The sequence below is a fragment of the Hippopotamus amphibius genome, chromosome 1, assembly GCF_030028045.1.
Source record: "Hippopotamus amphibius kiboko isolate mHipAmp2 chromosome 1, mHipAmp2.hap2, whole genome shotgun sequence".
In the NCBI taxonomy this organism is placed as follows: domain Eukaryota; kingdom Metazoa; phylum Chordata; class Mammalia; order Artiodactyla; family Hippopotamidae; genus Hippopotamus; species Hippopotamus amphibius.
The window spans coordinates 107,134,609-107,140,994 of record NC_080186.1 but is presented as its reverse complement, the minus strand read 5'-3'; the positions used below and the strand labels follow the sequence as shown (position 1 = coordinate 107,140,994).

Below are 6,386 nucleotides of genomic sequence, written 5' to 3'. Positions count from 1 at the left end.
TGATAGCCAAGGTAACACACACACGCACATACACAAACACAAACATACATGCACGCAAATGCACACACCCCACTGTTTTCATGTTGGCAATAACGTTTACGAAAGTGCAAAATGTGTTCCATCTGCTGTGATCCCTCCAGGTATATATTCACTGAGTTCGTGCTGTGCAAGTCCTCCTTCCCATCCACCCAGTAGGAGACCTTCTAGAAGCCCAACCCAGATCACCTGGATCCCTTTGATCCTTCCTGTGTAACCCTCTCCTGCTTTTGGTCTATTTTGTGACAACGGCCTCCTCTGAGTAGGACAGTCCTCTGACTCATAGAGCTACCTTGTTCCCAGTCCCAGAGAATGGGAAGTACATGGAGTGTATGAGCACCAGAACCCATTTATTTGACCTCTCCCTAGGCACTTAGCCACTCAATAAAGGGTGCAGGAATATGAAATCTCAGTGTCCTGGCCTGGGGGAGATTAACTCTTAAAGGTAATTTACCTCCAAGATCTCTTGCCGTCATAGGGCACTTTGCTTGAAATGACACCACATATGGCAATTAACTCAAAATAAACCACAGACCTAAATGTAAGAGCTAAAACAAAACTTCAAGGGGACACATAGGAGAAATGTTACTGTGCATGTAGGTTAAGCAAAGAGTTCTAAGATACTACAGCAAACGTGTTATATAGAAGAGAACTTTCATGAAAATTGAGAACTTTGCCTCAAAAGACAGCATTAAGAAAATGAAAGGACAAACCACAGACTAGGAGAAAATATATGCATATCAAATTGCCAATGAAGGAATTGTATTTACAATTGCTAGAGAGCTATTTCAACTCAATAGAAAGATGCAACACAATTTTTCAAATCAGCCAAAGACTTGAATAGACATTTTCCCCAAGAAGACAAATACATGGGTCATAATCTTAAGAAAAGGTGCTCAATGTCATTGTCCATTGGGAAAATGCACATTAAAACAACAAGATATCACTTTTCCCCGACTAGGATGGCTATGTTTAAGTAGGATAGACCATAGCAAGTGCTTGTGAGAAGGTGGAGAAACTGAACCTTCAGATGTTGCTGGTCAGAATGTAAAAATGATACTGCCACTTTGGAAACCAGTTTGACAGTTTCTCAAAAGTTAAGCATAAGCTTACCATAAACCCAGCAATTCCACTTCTTTATATCTATTGAAGAGAAATGAAACATAGGTGCAGATTGTTCAATGTATTTATAGCAGCATTATTTATAATAGCAAAACCAAAAGAAAAACACCCACAAAATCAAAAAACAGGAAACACTGAAATGCCCATCAACTAGTGAATGGCACCTGAAATGTGGTATATTTACACAGTGGAATTCTACTCAGTAATAAAAAGCAAAGAAACTCAAGCCAGAGCATGGATAAACCTCAGAAACATTGTGCTAAGTGAAAGACGCCAGTCACAAAGCACTACATATTGATTTATTCCATTTATCTGAAATGTCCAGAAAAGAAACTTATGGAGGCAGAAAGCAGATTAATATTGCTTGGGGCTTGAGGGAGGGTTGTCTGATGCAGGGCTGGAGGGAATCGAAAGCAGTGTTCTGAACCTGGATTATGGTACCTGGGGGTGGGGCAATAAAGGAAAAAAGAAAGCGACAGTCTCAAATGAAAGGGTGGAGGCATCTGAGATTGGTCCGTGAATACTGCGCGTTGCGGTGCCCTGCAGGTGGTGCACAGAGCCTGATTGCCGACATCCCAGCTTGAGTAAGAGATTCCCCCCACCCGTGTGCATGTCCCTTTATCCTCTGGCAGGTGCCCTGGAATGTACAAGGCAGATGAGTTAGTGAGGGGCAGCCCTCATGGAGTGGTGCCAAGACACAGGGGCACCAGGGTTAAAAACCGGGAGGAAGGTGCGTGCTGGGGATCAGCTGGGCTGGGTGGAGATTCCTGAAGAAGGGCGCTGGGGAGGAACTGAAAGGGCAATTGGGCAGACACGGAAAAGCGGCAGCTGAGACCTCCTTCGATTCTAGGCCGAAGCTCGTCCCTGGGTGGGCTCGAACCACCAACCTTTCGGTTAACAGCCGAACGCGCTAACCGATTGCGCCACAGAGACACAGGGCTGCGAGATCTTGCTGTAACATTCTGGAAACAATGTATTTCCCGTCCTTTCCAGCCCCAGCGGAAAACAGAGTAGAATGCCTCTATCTTGTCCAACCTCGCTGGCACCAGAGACACTGAGTCTTGTCACTCGGGAACGTCAGGCCGTAGACACCGAGACCGAATCAGCTGCGGGCTCCGACGAAACAACGCCGGGCCCACGACCATCCTCGCCTGCTCCTGGCCTCCTTAAAAGCAGCCCCTCTACGCAGCACGACTGCAGGCTCTCTCGGGCCAAAGTCTCCCGTTTCCCACTAGTGATCGGCCTCACTCGTCGCGCTGACCGCAAGTCCCCCCTCACCCCACCCCACCTCCAGGTCCGGTGGTCGTGTGGGGGAAAGGACAGCAACCAGCTGTGTCCCCACCGCGCTGCCTCCTCTTGGCGCTTCCAGAGAAGGACTCCACGAGGCACGACCTGGAATTTGCGCACCAGGAAGCCCCTTGCCCGGAGCAGGGCCTGGCGTCCAGCTGGTGCCCAATAAATGTCTGGCTGAGGATGCATTTCGCCGCAGGGGCCGGAGGTGGTGGGTCCACCGAGAATTCTTATGCCACCTCTAAGTTTTTAGTCCTAGAGGAACCTAGATTTTTCCAATCGGCTGCTCTTCAAAACCTTTCTTCTGGCAGCTGATTTAGAACCAGGTAAAAGTTCTAGAAAGTCCAAGAGGGCACCACCTGGACCAGCTCTGAGCTCCCATCCAAGACGGTGCAGTGGCCTCAGCCTGTGGGTGCAGGTGTCATGTCTGAGAGGGATGAAGGAGGAAAGCTGCTAAGGTGAGAGACGGTTGGAGTAGGCAACCTCAAGTATGATGGAGAAAGGGAGAGAGAGAGGGAGAGAGATCTGTGGAAGCTGTCTTTCCATTTCCTTAGGTATGCTTTCATCACTTGCAACTATGTTTTATGGGTTTCAGTGTGCAAGTTTCACCTCCTTGTATATGTTAATTCAATTCATAAATATTATATTCTTTTGGGTGCTATCTTGTTGCAGAAATCGAATCGGTCTGTCGAGAAACCAAGCACCACACTCGGAGAGTTGGAGAACTCAGATTTATTAAGCCGGCGGCCCCCTTAGCATTTTGGTTGATTGGTTACCTGCTTACTATAGGTTGTGGGCAGTTACAGAGCGGGAGTTGTTATGGGTCCCTCGCAGAGGGTTTCCAAACAGAAACTTGCAGGAGCAAGAGCAGAACATTCCATATTTATCAGAACATCTTAAGGTTACAGTTGATTGCTAGGTCATCTGTTCTTATCTTGGTTGCAGCAAGCAGATTTTACAAAAGCAGAGCAAGCATGAAGTTATTTCTAGCTGATTCCAAACTTCTAATTTTCCTCTTCAATCTTAAATCGAATTGTTTTCTTAATTTCTTTTTCAGATTGTTCACTTCTAATGTATAGATATACAACTGATTTTTGCCTATCTGTACTTTGCCACTATACAGAATTCGTTTGTTGACTGGTAGCCTTGTGTTGTGTGGGTTATTGCGGATTTTTCTATGTATAGGAGCTGGCCATTCACAAAGACGACGACAGACAGGAGAGGTTCCTTGTTTGGGTGGCTGCAGCCCCTGAGCCTTGCTTGTATCAGCCTGCACAGCCTAAGCCAGGGAAATCAAAATCTGCCTGAGCCCTTGTTCTTTGCAAGCCAAAATCCAATCGGCAGGAACACAGCGACCCCTCGAGGCCCCTGCAAGGGGCACTCGGCCCCATGAGGACAGAAAAGGGTAGATTCTGACCAATCCAGCCAAGTCCCCAGTTAGACAGAGGAGAAGTTTGTTCCTGGAGCCCCAGGCACTCTTTTCAGCGCAGGGGGGACCTGGAGGGGATGCTGACTTCAGGCCTTGGGGGCCTCGGGCGAAGTCTGGGCCGCCTCAGAGCTTGAGTCCCCCGGTGAGGTGTGCGCCGCCTCCCCTCGCCCACCTGCTCTGTGGGCAGTAGGGGGCAAGCCACCAAGTCCAAAAGGTAGACCCACAGGCTATTGCCGGCGGTGATCAGGCACGGGAAGCCGGTTCTCTGTTAGGATTTGAATTCAGACCCAAGCAGCCAGGCTTCCATCACCGCACCAATCACACCGCGACCACTGTGCTCCACCGGGGGATCCACGGAGCGGTGGTCGGGTCGACGTTAGCACTGGAGGTAAGCAGATGGCTAGAGATGAACCAGTCTCTCTCCCTCTCTCCCTCATACTCCAGATTGCCTACCCCAACCGTCTTTCTACTTTGAAGCTTTCCTCCTTCATCCCTCTCAGACATGACACCTGCACCCGCAGGCTGAGGCCGGCGTACCGTCTTACATGGGGAGCTCAGAGCCGGTCCAAGTGGTGCCCTCTTGGACTTTATAGAACTTTTTTACGTTCCTCTAGGACTAAAAACTTAGAGGTGGCATAAGAATTCTCGGTGGACCCACCACCTCCGGCCCCTGCGGCGGAATGCATCCTCAGCCAGACATTTATTGGGCACCTGCTGGATGCCAGGCCCTGTTCCGGGCGAGGGGCTGCCTGGTGCGCAAACTCCAGGTCGTGCCTCGTGGAGTCCTTCTCTGGAAGCGCCAAGAGGAGGCAGCGCGGTGGGGACACAGCCGGTTGCTGTCCTTTCTCCCGCCCGACCACTGGACCTGGGGGTGGGGTGGGGTGAGGGGGGACTTGCGGTGAGCGTGACGAGTAAGGCGGATCACGAGTGGGAAACCGGGGACTTTGGCCCGAGAGAGGCTGCAGTCGTCCCGCGGAGCGGGGGGCGGCCAGGAGCAGGCGAGGATGGTCGTGGGCCCGGCGTTGTTTCGTCGGAGCCCGCAGCTGACTCGGGCTCGGTGTCCACGGTCGGACGTTCCTGAGTGACGAGAGTCAATGCCTCTGGTGCCAGCAAGGTTGGACAAGATAGAGGCATTTGACTCTATTTTCCGCTGGGTTGGAAAGAACGGGGGAATGCATTCTGATTGCAGGATGTTACAACAAAACCCCGCAGCCTTTTGTCTCTGTGGCGCAATCAGGTAGCGAGTTGGGCTGTTAACCGAAAGGTTGGTGGTTCGAGCCCACTGAGGGACGAACTTGGCTTGGCATCTGATTAGCGGGCCCTCAGCCGCCGCTTTTATGCGTCTGCCCTTGCAGTGCCTCCCCCGCTCCCCACTGCCTGAACTCTCCTGGAATCTCCACCCAGCGGATCCCCAGTATGCGCGTTCATCCCGGTTTTTAACCCTGGTGCCCAGGTCTCTTGGCACCCCCTGGGGGGCTGCCCTTGCTAAGTCATCCGCCTTGTACATTCCAGGGCAGCTGCCAGAGGATGAAGGCACACGCACACGGATGGGGGGAATCTCTTACTCAAGCTCTGACGTCGGCAATCAGGCTCTGTGCACCACCTGCGCGGCACCCCCAAAGCGGAGTATTCACCGCCTGGTCTCAGGGCGCCTGCACCCTTTCATTTGGGACTGTGGCTTTCGACTCAAAGTGATCTGCAGAGTCAATGCAATTCCTATTCAAATCTGTGTCTTCTGAAGTTCGTTACAGAAAAACCCGAACCAACTCTTTGGCCAACCCAATATAACTGAGTCCCTGCGTGGTACACCTGAAACTAACACAACACTGTAAATCAACTACACTTAAAAAAAAAAAAAAATTACGTTATGGCCAATTTGGGAGGCAATGAGAAGAAGCCCTCGCTGGGGCCAGGGCACCTGCTGGGGTGTGATGAGGAGGGGACACAGGCTGGATTAGACAACAGTGAGGGCCTCACAAAGCTGCACTGGTGCAGGAGGCAACAGGCAGACCCAAAGATCTCTAAGTGGTGATGCACTGAAAGTGGTGGATAATCTAGCCCTCCAGGAAGAGCACCTACATCTCTAAACATGCCTAGAAAACTGCCATGCCTTGGTCTAAAGAGTACCTTAACTCCTTCCAGCTCCATCCTGAACTGGGGGAGAAAAAGAGATGGAGATGCCTGCATTCCCTCTCAGACATGATTCTCCTCACAGCGGCTGTTTTACAGTGGGCTCAACATGACGAATAAAAATTGCATAATCTGTCCTCAGGCCATTCCTCAAATCCTGGACTTCAGAGGACCCACACCCGTTCGTGGGTAACGCTTCATGACGTCACCACTGCCAGCACTCACTGGGCTGGCACCCCACCACACCGAGCCACAGACCAGGCCTTGACTGGATGACTAGGAAAACAGAATCACAGAAAATCTTTGCATTCCCCTCTGAGGAGCTGGATGGACCTCCTACATTACTGCCAACCCAAGACAAAGTTCAACTCCTTGCAAA

At 50.8% G+C, this 6,386-nt stretch overlaps 2 non-coding genes across 2 annotated transcripts; one reads left to right on the top strand and one right to left on the bottom strand.

Moving 5' to 3' along the window:
• Positions 1–2,017: 2,017 nt before the first annotated feature.
• On the bottom strand, positions 2,018–2,091 carry TRNAN-GUU (transfer RNA asparagine (anticodon GUU)). Its single transcript has one exon. It is a non-coding gene; the product is annotated as a tRNA-Asn (tRNA).
• A 3,004-nt stretch (positions 2,092–5,095) lies between these two features.
• On the top strand, positions 5,096–5,169 carry TRNAN-GUU (transfer RNA asparagine (anticodon GUU)). Its single transcript has one exon. It is a non-coding gene; the product is annotated as a tRNA-Asn (tRNA).
• The last annotated feature ends 1,217 nt before the right edge of the window (positions 5,170–6,386 follow it).